At 43.3% G+C, this 14,386-nt stretch overlaps 1 non-coding gene and 1 pseudogene across 1 annotated transcript; both read right to left on the bottom strand.

Annotated features, from left to right (window-relative positions):
• Positions 1 to 259: 259 nt before the first annotated feature.
• Positions 260 to 450, bottom strand: LOC137914689 (U2 spliceosomal RNA). Its single transcript, XR_011106419.1, has one exon. It is a non-coding gene; the product is annotated as a U2 spliceosomal RNA (small nuclear RNA).
• Positions 451 to 11,370: 10,920 nt separating this feature from the next.
• Positions 11,371 to 11,545, bottom strand: LOC137914684 (U2 spliceosomal RNA; annotated as a pseudogene).
• Positions 11,546 to 14,386: the final 2,841 nt, after the last annotated feature.

The following is a 14,386-nucleotide window of genomic DNA, read 5'->3' as shown; positions in this document are numbered from 1 at the left end:
ATGGCTGGTTAAAACCGACAACTCCTCATGTTCCAGATTAAAATTCTTTAATAAATTTTTAATCGCAGTGTAAGCTGGTGGCAGGTTAAAAGACACAGGAACTTTAAGATCAGTGGGTAAAATCTTTAAGTGTCTGAACGTGTCTGAACGACAACACTGAACGTGTTGTCTCCTGGGTCGTGACGTCACGCTGCGTGGGAGAACACGGACCCGGCGGAGCTCGCTGCAGCTTCTATGGTTGTATTTCTGAACATCAAAGGGGGGGTGCACCGGTCCTGGAGGTACTGCAATACCAGGTCGATGCGTGGAGTGGACGGAGCAAGCCCCTATTCCATCTCCCTGCTCCAAAAATCAATTTAATATATGGTCCCCGGGTAGGGGACGTATCAGATATTAAACTGATAAGAACAGATACTACACTTGATCTTAGCCAAAAGGCCGAGAAGCGATAACCGGAGTAGGGTCCGAGGCGGGGGGGTCTTCCGCCGCCCCGTCCTTCTCACTGACGGTCCGCAGAACCGAGTCACGAACCGGGACCGGATCCGGGTCGCGTGAATAACGAATAACATAAAACACAGCGCAGTGAAGAAAACGTCACAGTATCGCTGAGAAAGAGAGTTACTTTAGGAAAGTGGGACGTTACCCACAAGTCTGGGCGACACTTCCTGGTCACGTGATCCGCGCTGAACCAACGGGAACGCAAAGCCGCCGAACCGCTTTGGTTTTAGGGGTTTTTAACGCGTAAGAATGTTTTTATCCCACAAAACCTGACGTGACAATACTTTATATAGTTTTACAAACACAGGATATGGTGTTATTACCCAAAGTGCACTGGACTCTGCACGGCAGGGGCATCCTCATCCCTGAGCCAAACTCGTCTGACTGCATACCGGAATGGGACTGGATGTTACAATCCTTTTCGCCTTGCTAAATGGGTAGGGATTATAGTCATCAAAGGGCAGGATAGAAGGGGCTAAGGGTTTCATTGGGGTCATCAGGTGGGCACCCTCCATCATAGGTGTTTCACTGAACAGGCCCACGACACCTCAAGAGGGCTCAGCAGCAACACCTGGCGTCCCGGGTGTGCCCCCCTCTGCCTTACCCCCTTCTATACACCCTGTTGTTGTCTCTGTCATTTTGGGGCCCAGCTGTTGTCTCTCCTCCTGATCCAGAGCCACTGGCTTGCTCGTTCAGCAGCACTGGACAGGGCTTTGATGATTTGCCGTTGGGCCTGGCCCCGGATTCCCATGCCCCTGAGGAGACTAGTAGCAGTCCTGCCCACAAAGCCTCTGCAGCCCACTTCTACAGGGAGGACTGTGGTCTTCCAGCCCCGTTGTTCAGCATCCGCTGCCAGCTCAGCATACCGAAGCTTCTTCCGCTCAAAGGCCTCGCCTATATTATCCTCCCATGGCACTGTGAGCTCTATGATGTAAACACTTCGAATTGAGGTAGACCACAACACAAGATCTGGCCTGAGGTTGGTTGTGGCAATCTCCACTGGAAAGCAGAGTCTCTGCTCCAGATCAACAAGGAGTCTCCAGTCCCGTGCTGCTCCCATCTGTCCTACCTCTGATTTTGGAATACATCTCTTTTGCTGTTTCTCCCCTTCACGGACAAAATGTCCTAATGATGTAAGATGGGAGGAAAGGGGGGGGAGGGCATTGACGACAATTCTTCTATTCTCCAGTGCAGCTGCCAGACACTTCAGGACTTGATTGTGCCGCCAGGTGTAACGGCCTTGTGTAAGGCTTGTCTTGCAGCCAACTAGAATGTGCTTCAAGTTTGCTGGAGATGGACAGAGGGGGCATGTAGGATCTTCTCCGTACCATTGGTTGAGGTTCTGTGGTGATGGTAGCACATCATATGTCGCTCGCAGGATAAAGCTGGTTCGATAAGCTTCCATGTCCCACATCTCTCTCCAAGAGAGCTTGCGCTTCTCAACATCTTCCCAACGCATCCATTGACCTTGCTTTCCTTGTGAGACAGCCTTTGCACACCTTGCAGCCTGCTCCTCTCGGCGAACCTCCTCGACCACCAGCCCACGTCGCTGAGCTGGAGATGCCTTGCACCAGGATGGTTTACCCTCCTCTAGGCCAATGCCTCCTCTTCCCATTTGCATGTGGCCGACAATATCCCGGTGCTTAAGGGCTGATTTAGCCTGGTGTATAGCTACAGTTGGAGTCCACTTCCTCCCAGTTGCAATTGCAGGAGCGGTTTGAGCTCCACAGGGGTCTCGAGAATCTGTCAGCATCATCTCCAGCCTGACTTTGCTGCTCTTGTATTCCTCTGTGAGGCTGCATAGAGGAAGCTCCAGGATGCCTTTACCATACAGTGCTATGTTGGTAAGGCACCTGGGAAGCCCAAGCCATTTCCTGGCAAAAGAGCTGATGACCCTCTCCAGCTTCTCAACCTTCGAGCATGGTACCTCATAAATGGTCAGAGGCCACATCAGCCGAGGTATGAGACCAAACTGAAGACACCAAAGCTTCAGCCTGCCAGGGAGCATGGTCCTGTCAATGCTCTGAAGACCGCTGATGGCATCCCGTCTAAGCTGCTCCACTTGAACCATATCCTTAAGGGTTGCATCGTACCAACGCCCGAGGCTCTTGATTGGCTTCTCTAACACAGTTGGTATGGGCTCCTCGCCGATGTTAAAGCGCTGGTCTGATAGCTTCCCTTTCACCACAGATAAGCTCCTGGACTTGCTCGGTTTAAACCTCATCCGGGCCCATTCGATGTTCTCCTGCAATATCTGAGGAGGTTCTGGTGGCCAGAAAACAGAGGCTGGATGTTCTCCCAAAGATATATTGTCTGTTCACAACCTCCTTGATTCAGACATGTTTCCCTCTCTGAAGGTTCTACCCAAGTTGCCCAAACAGTGCCCGTAAGCAGCTGCTCATGTGAACGGTCCTTTAGAGCACTGCGTCTGGCTCAAACGAGCCAGAAAAGACTTCACAGTCTTGCAGTCATTGAAAAAGACGAGCTTCAGAATCACAACAGAGTGATCGACCGATTTGCTTCTCTTAAAAACAGACGGCATTCTTTGATGCTTCCATCCACCAAATAACTTGTAATGTGAGCCATTTTGTTTATTGTTAATGCTGTAAACATCCTGTTACTGTTTAAACCTGTTTGTTGTTGTACTGTATTGAAAAACAGACTGAAATAATAATAATGTATAATTTCTCAGTCCTTGTTAGCCGTTTGTGAGGTTTTGTGCTCGTACGCTACATTTGCTCACATCCTTTTCATCTCCTGGGGGCTAAGCCCCCCTTATCCTTAAAACCTAGTGACGCCCCTGTACAGCTCCATGGCTAATGCATCTGTGCGTTTCCCTTAAGTGTGTCACACACTAACTAAATGTTACTACCAGCAGTGATAAACTTACTTTCTTGAATAACTTTCTTATATCCATTCTTCATCCATCCGTTCACATTCTTCTCCTAAAGCTCTTCTATTATGCTCTGTGTGCTTCAAATAGAGCTGCAGGTACCGACAATTAGCGGTCACAGGGAAAACGTGAAAACATGTCTCCCCCTGCAGTAGAAAAATAACTTTGTCTGCCTAATTCATTGTGTGTGTCTCAATACTTTTTACCCTAACTCCTCAGTCATGTTAAGGCTCGACAAAGATTTTAATGTTAGGTCCAGGTCATTATTGAAACAGAGAAATTAATTCTCAATTAACTTACCTGGTTAAATAAAGGTTCAATAAATGTTGATGGTATTATTTCTTTGAATTGATCAATAGCACCATCAGATAGACATCGAGTCAAGGCAGTTCTGTTTGATGGCACGTAGTCCAATAATACAAACGTAAAAGTGATGAATTTGTGGTCTGATAAAAAAGGATTCAGTGGAAATACAATTAGTAATTGATCAATATCAATACCATACGTGAGAACCAGATCAGGCAACAAGGCAGTAGCAAGGCAGTCGTCACTGACATGAATGTTAAAATCTCCCACAATTATCTGTTCTGTTTTCAGAACTAAGCTTGTTAAGAACGTATAAAATCAGAGTGTGGGCCTGGAGGACGGTAAACTATATGTTGTTGCCTTTCTCCACGTTCTGTTACTTTAGCTCGCACACAGCATCCATTATTTTAAGAATATCCTTTTGTAATTTTACAATATCTTTCATTTCTTCTGCTAGGAAGCGGATGAAGGAATGTTTTTTCTCCTCCAAATCCTCGACACTTCCTTGTTTTTTTTAATCTATTTGACAAACCTTTTATAATATAAATACTTTTTAGCCTGTCCTTGAATCTCTACATTACTTTATGTGACTGTGAAGAAAGGATCAGGATGCGACAGAATATCTTTCGGAAAAGAACAACATGCCAGAGGGTTGTATAAATGGTTTATTTTAAGTGTGCAATACAGAGAGGCAGTGATAAAAGCGTGAATTGTTAAAAAATATATTCATTCATATTTGCAACAGTCTTAAACGCCATGATGCTTGTTAAAGGTTATACAATAAAGATACGTTTAAATTCGGAGGTACAGCGAGGTTCAAATGCAAGAAGTGATTCTCAGATCAGTGGAATGAACAGTTCTTGGCAGGCTCCCTCACCATTACACATAAAATAGTTCTCAAATGCAGGTATGTATGAAAGTCAGAATGTACATCCCCACAATCCATCAGTTCACACCATTAAAAACCATATCTATTGCTGTAGCTGGTATGGTGCTGCGTGCACATTAAAAGATTACAGAATGAGAAACCTAATGAATACATTAGGATGCGACATATTGTTTTATTCATAAAACAGAAGTAAAAGGATCTAATGCAGTGAAGTCAGCTGCTTAGCAAGTTCTCCGGCCTTTGTACTCTCTATTTGTTCTTGGCAGCTAGTGGTTTGCGGCTGATCTTCTTGGTCTTATCATTGCTCTTTGGGGGTTCTGGGTTATTTCTCTGTACCCACCCACGCAGGCAGGACTGGTACTGGGGTGAGCTCATTGGGCCACTGTACCCACAGGGCTGGAGCTATTTCCTCTTATCCTAAACCGGGGCAATTAACCCATTGTTCATTTGTCTTGTCAGGCGTATAAAGTTAGCATCTCAGTAAGCATGGCTGCTTTGATCAATAGACTGCAGGTGGTTCTCTATAGTTTAATGGCTCCTTTGGCCACAGGTTGGGCTGGCACACTCATTCATTCCACTTTGTGTCGACTACTCTTGTTAAAATACCTGGAACAACTGAAAAATGCAATTATATACTTATAAATATGGTCAGTTAACATTACATAACGGAGCAGGTCTATCTCTGTGTGTGTGTGTGTGTGTGTTGTTTATAGCATGAAAGAGGGGGATTTGTTGCTAAAGGACAATAAGAGATGGGAGGCTAATTCCTATTGCAAATTACAGCATTACAGTTCATTCTGAAAGAGTGTGTTGCATAAACTGATTGCGTCATCTCTTTGTTTCAGTGTTATTGAGATTTTTTTGTTCTTTGCGTGTCATTTAACGTTGTCTGCGTGACTCAGTTCACGTGTGTGGTGCAGTTATTTACAAAGTCGTAGGAAAGCAGAAATGAGACACAAGTAGACGTGAACGGTGCGAATTAAATGAGCAAATCTCACATCAGATACACAAACACATGTAGGGGTGGGGGGACAGCTGTGTGATGCAGAAGCTTGCCGGCTGTCTTTGTGTGCGTCCGGATAATGTTGTGAACCCAGACATGGTAGTATTATTTGTGTTTGTTTTCCGTGCAAACTGAAATTAAATATGGAAATGGAAAGCATCAGTGTCATGACATGCAACATTGAAACAAGATTCAATGAGTGAGCATCGGCTGCAGCACGATGAAAACAAGCACACCAGCTACACCCTGTCGATCCTCCTTTATAGTGTTGCCGATTTTTTTTTTTTTATTATTATTTTCTTATGAACACATAAAACATTGAAGTACAGCATGTACAAATACACATACAATGTACACATACCCATACACACTTACATTGATAATTAAAATAATAAAAACTGACACCAACAATGGAGCCAAAAAAAAAAAAAAAAAAGGGGTGGGTGGGAGGAGTGAGGGGGGGGGTCAAGAGGGCCTGTCAAGAGGGAGTTCTGGGGCTTTTTGCCTCGGCCCAGAAAGTAAGCTGATAACATGTAGATCTACGCTTAAAGGAAAGTGAGGCTGAAGGGAGGGCCAGGATGACGGCGCTGAAGGGGAGATTTCTAATAGGTCTGTCACTGATGATAATAAAAGGCAGGACAGCTTTAACCCATATGAGCAAATTCCATGCACTGTACCTCAACAAATCCCCCCAAAACAAAAAAAGATTTAACATGCCTCCAGCACTTGACACAAGGTCATTTTGCATTCATGGTGTGTTCTGTGGGAAAGATCAGGGAAGTCTTTCTGGCAGGAGTTGTTTTTATTTTCAACTCAGAGTTATAATTTGTTGTGGTTTATCTTAATGTGACACATCTGAGTGTCTGGAAACCCGATAGAGAATGTGTGCACCTGTAGAGGACACATTTTAAACCTGTTAGTCTTCAAAGGCCCGCTAAGAAACATTACACTTTAATTTTTGATTTTGGCCCCTAAAGGACACTCACAGGGGAGAAAAAAAACATGACCTTACTCAACTTTTGACTTTAAATACCAACAACAAAATTCACAGGGATTCCGCAGACGCTGAGGAGGAGCAGGGGAAGCCAGCCTGAAACACAGGAGCAAACACAAGGAAGCACAGGAAGGACACGCTTTTTGAACTGACAAAAGAAGTACATACACAAACTATATAAACAGGGATAATGAGACGGTGAGAAACTGGGATGAATATTCAGCGGGGAGCAGAAGAAAAGACACAGAATTAAGTCCCTCAAGAAAAATAAACCTTCAAGCTAAGGAAACACTTTCATGACAACAAACTTTGTCAATATTGTATGTTTCATGTATGAAGTTTACACAAGTTGAAGTTTACAGGACAGGTGAATACTTTCTTCCTTACACATGTAATAGCAGTCTCTTTAGTTGTAAGGTGAAGTCAGGGATTCAATTTAAATTTTATATGCACGTGTAAATGTACCACTGATTCCATAAAATATATTTATTAAAAATAAAAACATTATTTTTGGTAGAAATTACATTATTTGTGTGCTTCCCCCCCTCACACTGACTATTTTTGTCTATAAATAACTGACTGTTGCTTTAAGTGACATCACAAAGATTAAGTGACATCATTTGAACCTCTAGCATCCAGGAGCAAAGAAAGCAAGTTCTGACATTCCTTTCCATTCCTTTTTTGTTGTTTTGTCATGTTGGATGAGGTCCGTCAAGCTCAATCTAACCACCCCTTCACGCAATATTGAGAGGGAAAACAGATTTGTATTAAAAAATGTCCACTATTAATGTAAAGAAAATGAAATTATCAATTGAAAGTATACTCACTTATAGGTCAGGAAATTGATCACATGGAGAAAAAAGGCCATTTTAGGATGAATTTTACCAGCCTGTCACATAATTTATTGTGACGGGGTGGTTCTTCAACTCACTCAGAAAACTGTCCAAATTATGTAATAATGTAGTTTCAACACATAATTAAAATCTTAAAGGTCCAATATTATGGAAAAACTCACTTTCCCCTTCTTTCTACACTATTATTGTGATTTTGGGTCCTTATCAACCCAAAACAGCGAAATAAACCATCAAGCCAATCCTTCGTAGTTTGTGTAGGTCTGTAATCAGCTCCTGAAATGCGTCTGGAAGAAATTACGCTCGCTGTGACGGCACAGCGGGCAAATGTGCACTAGATGTGTGTGCGTCCCCGTGTCTGTGTTCTGCCCGTCCACGCTCTGCTGCATTTTCCCTGCATCGAGTTTAATTTTGGTGGTAATGTTCCGGCGAAAATGGGCATGGTCGCGTGCATGCAAGCGTGCTCGATATGAACGACTCTTGCTTCAGGGTTTAGAGCGTTTCTTACAGAGCCGTTTGATACAGAAATGACGGACGCTGTCCTGCAGCATTGGTTTGCTATTTTGACCAAATCACAGAGTCATCTTGTTAAAAAAAAATGGAAATAGACTGAAATGGTTCAGAAATTAATGTTGAATAACGTTCTCGTTTTGTGGACTAATGAAGGGAGTATGTTTTATTTCTAATTTTTAAGTCGATCTATATTTTTTTTGTAAAAACAATGGCACTGTTGACATGTGAAATTCATATTTCACAGATAATGATCATAAAAATGAAAAAAAACTGATTAAATATTGATGGTTTCCGAAAAAGGACATTTTACGAGCAGTAAAACATTAGATTTTATTTATTTTTTTCATGTACCACCACTCAAATAGTGTACATATTGTCCGTGACGGAGCGGTACAAAAATGGCTACAAGGTGTAAATCAAATGGATATTATTAATAAAGAGTTTATTCCTGAGGTGGGAAAATATGTTTTGTTGGAGGATTAACATGTCCTTCACGTTGTGGGTTGTGCATGAAAATTTGGAAATGGCACCCGTTTTGGAGAATGACCCTGCCCTCAAAGTGGAGGAGCAGCGGCTCTACTCCGAGCTCCTCCCGGATGACTGAGCTTCTCACCCTATCTCTAAGGGAGAGCCCAGCCACCCTACGGAGGAAGCTCATTTCAGCCGCTTGTACCCGCGATCTTGTTCTTTCGGTCACTACCCAAAGCTCGTGACCATAGGTGAGGGTCGGAGAACGAAGATCGACCGGTAAATTGAGAGCTTCCGCCTTTCGGCTCAGCTCTCTCTTCACCATGACGGATCTGTGCAGAGTCCGCATCACTGCAGACGCTGCACCAATCCGTCTGTCGATCCCCGCTCAATCCTTCCCTCACTCGCGAACAAGATCCCGGGTACTTGAACTCCTCCACTTGGGGCAGGATCTCCTTCTCTGTTTCTGCCCCCCCTGATGTGTACACATTTCAGCAAAGTTCACTTTGGAGCACGCTTTTTGAAGATGGACAATCTGGCCAGCGTTCTCCTGAACCACTTCTTTTTCTTCTTCTGTGGCTTCTCTTCAGGTATTGGCCTCTGAAGATCTTCCAAGGTCCTCATGGCGTTGGTGTTGTCTTCCTCTTCCTGCTCCTCCTTCAAAGAGTCTTCCTCTTCCTGCTCCTCCGTCAAAGAGTCTTCCTCTTCTTGCTCCTCCTTCAAAGAGTCTTCCTCATTCTCTGCCAGAAGGGGAGCCTCGTTCAAGCCTGAGGTTCTCTCTTTGTCATTTTGCTGCGATGTGGAGGCCATGTCTTTCTCCGGTTGCTCCTCTTCTTTCCCCAACTGAAGGTTAGTCTCTTGAGGAGGAGGAGACGACTTCTTCTCCTGCTCATCCCAGCGACGTTCCAGGTCCTTCAAAGCCCTCTTAGTGCTGTTGTTTTCCAGAGTCTGTTCCACCATGGTCTTAGCATACGTCGCCACCTCCTGTGAAGAATGATGAATATATTTATTAGATAGAATGTTAGAGTACAAGTACAGTCACACAGTAGCAGGTTTTACAGTACAAATAAAGTCAAACATCCTGTCCAAGAGGAGCATTTCAAAAAAGCCCTTGCGGTCTTTCCGTTGAAAGTCCTTGGTACATAAATCATCGACATTTAACAACACAAATTTCACAATACAGATAAAAATAAAACCAATATTTAATTACTCAATTACCTGTAGCAGGGAGGCGTTCTCCTCTTGGAGTTGGAGATTCCGATGACGACACTCCTTCAGATCATCTTGGAGCTGAAGAATCTCTGTGTGCCCCACCTGAAGCTGGGCTTCATGTTCAGCCTGCATTCTCTCCATAAGCGCCTGCCACTGCACGTCTCTCATCTGAATGGAGACGCTCTGACTGTGGAGTGCAGCCCTGTTGTGTTCCTCCTGCTCCTGCTCCAGACGCTTAATCTCTGCTTGCATCTTCTTCACTTGTCTCTGAAGGCCTTTTTCCGACCTCACATCGCAGAAGGTGACAGCATTCAAGTCCAGATACTCGACTGGACATATTATGCTTTCTTGCTTGGCTTCATGCAGCTCTCTTTCGACATGGCGCATATTCTCCTTCAGGAGCTCCTTCTCGGCACTCCAGGAGTGGCCATCTTTCTTTGCCTGAAGCTTGACAAGGAAAACCATCAGCAGCTTGCCATTGAGCTGGACGTTGAACCTCCCCGCATGTTTGCTCTGGGAGAGGCTCACGGAGTCATCCTTCAGCTTCTGTCTGAGACGCTTCTCAGCCACCGCCATTGTGTGCATCGTTTCCTGCACTTGCATGCGGAGGAAGCGAAGCAGATCCTCCTTCTCAACTTCGGTGTTGATTCTGTCCGTCATTTCGTTCATTTTAATGGGACTATTCAAGTTGCGTTGAAGGTGTGTCTTCTTCTGGATGTTAATTTCACTGTTACCAGTGTCTGGACCTGAACCTGGGTCAAGCTTTAAATATATTTTAAGCTTGACCCATTCCTTTGATGTCTGGCATAAAGACATCAAAGGAAGAACCCAATTCCTTTTATGGCACAGCTGCCTTTGAGGCTTTGATATTTTTGTTGCTAGGATACCACCTCATATCGATGTGCAAAACACACACACACACACACACACACACAATTATTCCTCATACGTATTACAATTATTACATTGTTACAGGGTTGATCATTTCCCCGCCCCCCACTCTTTTCAGTCACGGAAATGTGAGATCATGCCTAATCAGTGAGGCAACGACTCACCAGATAGTCCTTTTTTATTTTTTATTTTTAAATGCCTCCTGTAAGTAAATGGGGAAAATCCAGATTTCCGGCATCCGGATCATTCTCAATATTTAATGAGAACAAACAGACAGACAAACAAATAAATGCTGTCAAAAACATAAAGGTAAAAATGGATTAAACCTCCACAATCCATTCCAGATGATACGACTACTGTGTGTGTGTGTGTGTCTGAGATAAAGGTGAAGTAATCTTTTTGCGGTTTCAGATTTTATGTTTAAACGTTCTGGTATTAAAATAAGATAGACCATACCTCAAGAAACAAAGCAGCAGTAAACTCCTCAGAGGCAGGGCCGTCCCCCGCGGGAACCAGGTCTGCTCAGAGGGACAGTCTTTTGGGAGGCCTGTGACTGCGTATTGGGTAGCGTCTCTCAGGTGTGATCCCTGGGCCACACCTGATTTTATCGATTCCAGCAGATCAATCACATGATGTAATATCCGATTCTAACGCAAGATGGCGCCACCACGTAACACGGATGACGTCATTAGAGTTTTCCTGACTGACTTTTTAATCCATGTCAGTAAGCGTCCACGTCCACGTCGGCACTGAACGTGTTGTCTCCTGGGTCGTGACGTCACGCTGCGTGGGAGAACACGGACCCGGCGGAGCTCGCTGCAGCTTCTATGGTCGTATTTCTGAACATCAAAGGGGGGGTGCACCGGTCCTGGAGGTACTGCAATACCAGGTCGATGCGTGGAGTGGACGGAGCAAGCCCCTATTCCATCTCCCTGCTCCAAAAACCAATTTAATATATGGTCCCCGGGTAGGGGACGTATCAGATATTAAACTGATAAGAACAGATTTTTTTCTTTCGAAAAGTTTTATTGACACTTAATACTCATATATACATTCATATAATTCTTTTCATATAGTATGTGAACACAATTCTGTAAAAACACATCTAAGACATTAAAATTCTGCCTTAAAAGAGGTTATACAGATAAAAGTGTTTGTGAAAAGATGATCTTATACAAGTTAAAACTGTGTCAAATATCCTTAAAAGTATTTAAAAGAGGAGTGCACCTTCAAAGCACACGCACGCACACTCACACACTGTGCATGAGTGTGTGATCTCCTTGAAGTGTCCTAGTGATCGTAACTACCTTGAAATATTCTGAATATATCCTGAATTTGTCCGACTTCCAAAGATTCACTCTTGTCTCCATCTCTTCCTGTCTTTTTCTCATAAAATATACGCCGGTCTCTCATCCAAGTTCTTCACTACAATAGTGTCAAAGTATGATATTCACTATCTTCCTTTGCCTCTTCTTCCTCACTGCCTGTTATTACACAACACTGTGTGTGTGTGTGTGTGTTATCTTCTCGAGGGTGTCTCTATATGTCACCGTTTGAGGTTCCGTGAAGGCATTAGCAGCTATCACAAGGGACACCTCTCATTATCATTCAGTATAGCGACTGTTAGACTGCCGTCGGCTCCTATAATGCAGCGGTGCTGAACGTTTCATGGATTGTAACTTTATTTACTATTTATAGGAAAACAAACGGTATAATCTGTTTCATGTTGGACAGTAAATTGAGGTTGAAGTTGAAGTTAAATTAATTGTTAAAAAGAGCAGCAACTGGTGATAAGAAAGACCCATATTTTATAGTTTAATATATAATATATAATATAAATAAAATCACAGTCTCAAAGGAGTCCGATATGAACTATCATAATAAATGTCTTCTGGATCTGAACCAGAATGAGTCCAGAAAAAAACATTAAAACCATTTATGGATTAAAAAATCAGGTAAAATTACAAATCAACTCTGATTCACTTTGACTTTTCATGGTCGGGTCCAAATCACAGATTCTAACCAAAGGCGCTTTATGATGGCGAAAAACGCGACACTTATTTTCTAACTGTTCCAGATGCAACACATAAAAGCTATTTTTCAATAAATATATTAGATCTTATGTTTTTCGACCGACGTCACAAAAGTGTAAAAACGTACCGGCGCCCGAACCTGCAGTACTTGTGTGTTTTAATTTAATGTTTACATTTGCGTTGTTTACAATGAGTTTTAATTGTTCAGAATCCTATTCTGAAATTACGGGCACCAAAAAGACCTAATTAACAACCCTGAATCATTTGCGTTTGTTTTATTGCTTTCATGATTCTGACACTTCCGTGTTCTCTTGTTCCAGGTGGAAGCATCTGATGACGTCTCATCAAGACAGCTGTGGATCCTGTGGATAGTTATTTAGATAATTCACTGGATGAATGAACAAAATACAGATGATCAAATCATTATTCATTGATAAAACAATCATTTCTTCTTTCCATCGTAAATTAAACCCAAATACAAAGTGGTAAAAAAAAACTAACAGCGTTCGTACTTTATTCAGTTTTTTTTATTTATATAGCGCCAGATCACAACATAAAGTCATCTCAAGGCACTTTACAGGATTAGCAGGGAAAGACCTGCAGAGAAACACAGAACCCAACTTGACCCACAAGAGCAACGGAGGCAAGGAAAAACTTCCCTTTAACGGGCAGAAACCTTGGACAGAACCTAGGCTCATGGTGGACGGCCATCTGTCTGGCCGGCTGGGTTGAGAGAGAGAGAGGGAGAGAGAGGGAGAGAGAGAGAGAGAGAGAGAGAATGGCAGGTCGGAGACGAGTCAAGGAGATGGATAGGGAAGTGATAGCGAGACAGAGCAGGAGCAGACAAAAACAAAATGCTAATGCTAGCGACGTGGACTTCAGTGTTGAGGGACACAGGTCCAGGTTCTGCAGCACCACGGACAGAAGGACCTGAAAGAGAAAGAGGGACAAACAGCGGGAGAGAGCGAACAAGACTACGGGGAATAGAGACAGATTGCACACATATATTTATAACATGAATAATCAGATAAAGGGGGAGGAGCTCAGTGTGTCATGATGTTAAGCCACCAATGCTGCCTAATGACAGCAGATTGATTATACTGATTACTGCATCGATTAGTTATAAGCTTTGTTAAAAAGGAAAGTCTTTAATCTCCTCTTGAACATAGAGATGGTGTCTGTCTCACGAACCAAAACGGGGAGCCGATTCCACAATAAAGGAACTTGATAACTGAAAGCTCCGCCCCCCTGTCTGCTCTTGGAAATTTTTGGAACCACGAGCAGGCCAGCGTTTTGGGACCGCAGGGTTCTAGTGGGGCAATACGGGATAATCATCTCTGTAAGGTAAGGAGGGGCCTGGCCACTGAGGGCTTTAAAAGTAAGTAGAAGGATTTTATATTCAATCCGTTCCCTAACAGGAAGCCAATGCAGAGACGCCAGAACAGGGGAAATGTGTTCTCTCAGTCTGGTCCCCGTCAAAACACGAGCTGCTGCATTTATTTATTTATTTATTTCTGGTTTATTTGAATGTGGACAAAGACAAAACATAGACACATGTAGCACAAGTATCTGATGCCTGCATTATAGCGCTTATAGCTGAAGCTAATTTGCAGCACCTGTCCACAGATGGGCTTCCAACACAGATATCCATTTCCAAACATGGAAAGGAAGGAAAATTGTTTTAAAAAGTCATCTATGCGATTTTATCACAGAACTAAAACAATTAAGAATAAAACAAGACAGCTTCTGGATTAGCTGGAGATGTTTAATAGACTTTTTTGGGCAGCCGGACAGTAAGGAGTTGCAGTAGTCCAGTCTGGAAGTCACAAAAGCAT

The sequence above is a fragment of the Brachionichthys hirsutus genome, unplaced genomic scaffold (assembly GCF_040956055.1).
Source record: "Brachionichthys hirsutus isolate HB-005 unplaced genomic scaffold, CSIRO-AGI_Bhir_v1 contig_405, whole genome shotgun sequence".
In the NCBI taxonomy this organism is placed as follows: domain Eukaryota; kingdom Metazoa; phylum Chordata; class Actinopteri; order Lophiiformes; family Brachionichthyidae; genus Brachionichthys; species Brachionichthys hirsutus.
The sequence above is the reverse complement of the archived record's forward strand: the minus strand, read 5'-3'. Positions and strand labels throughout refer to the sequence as shown.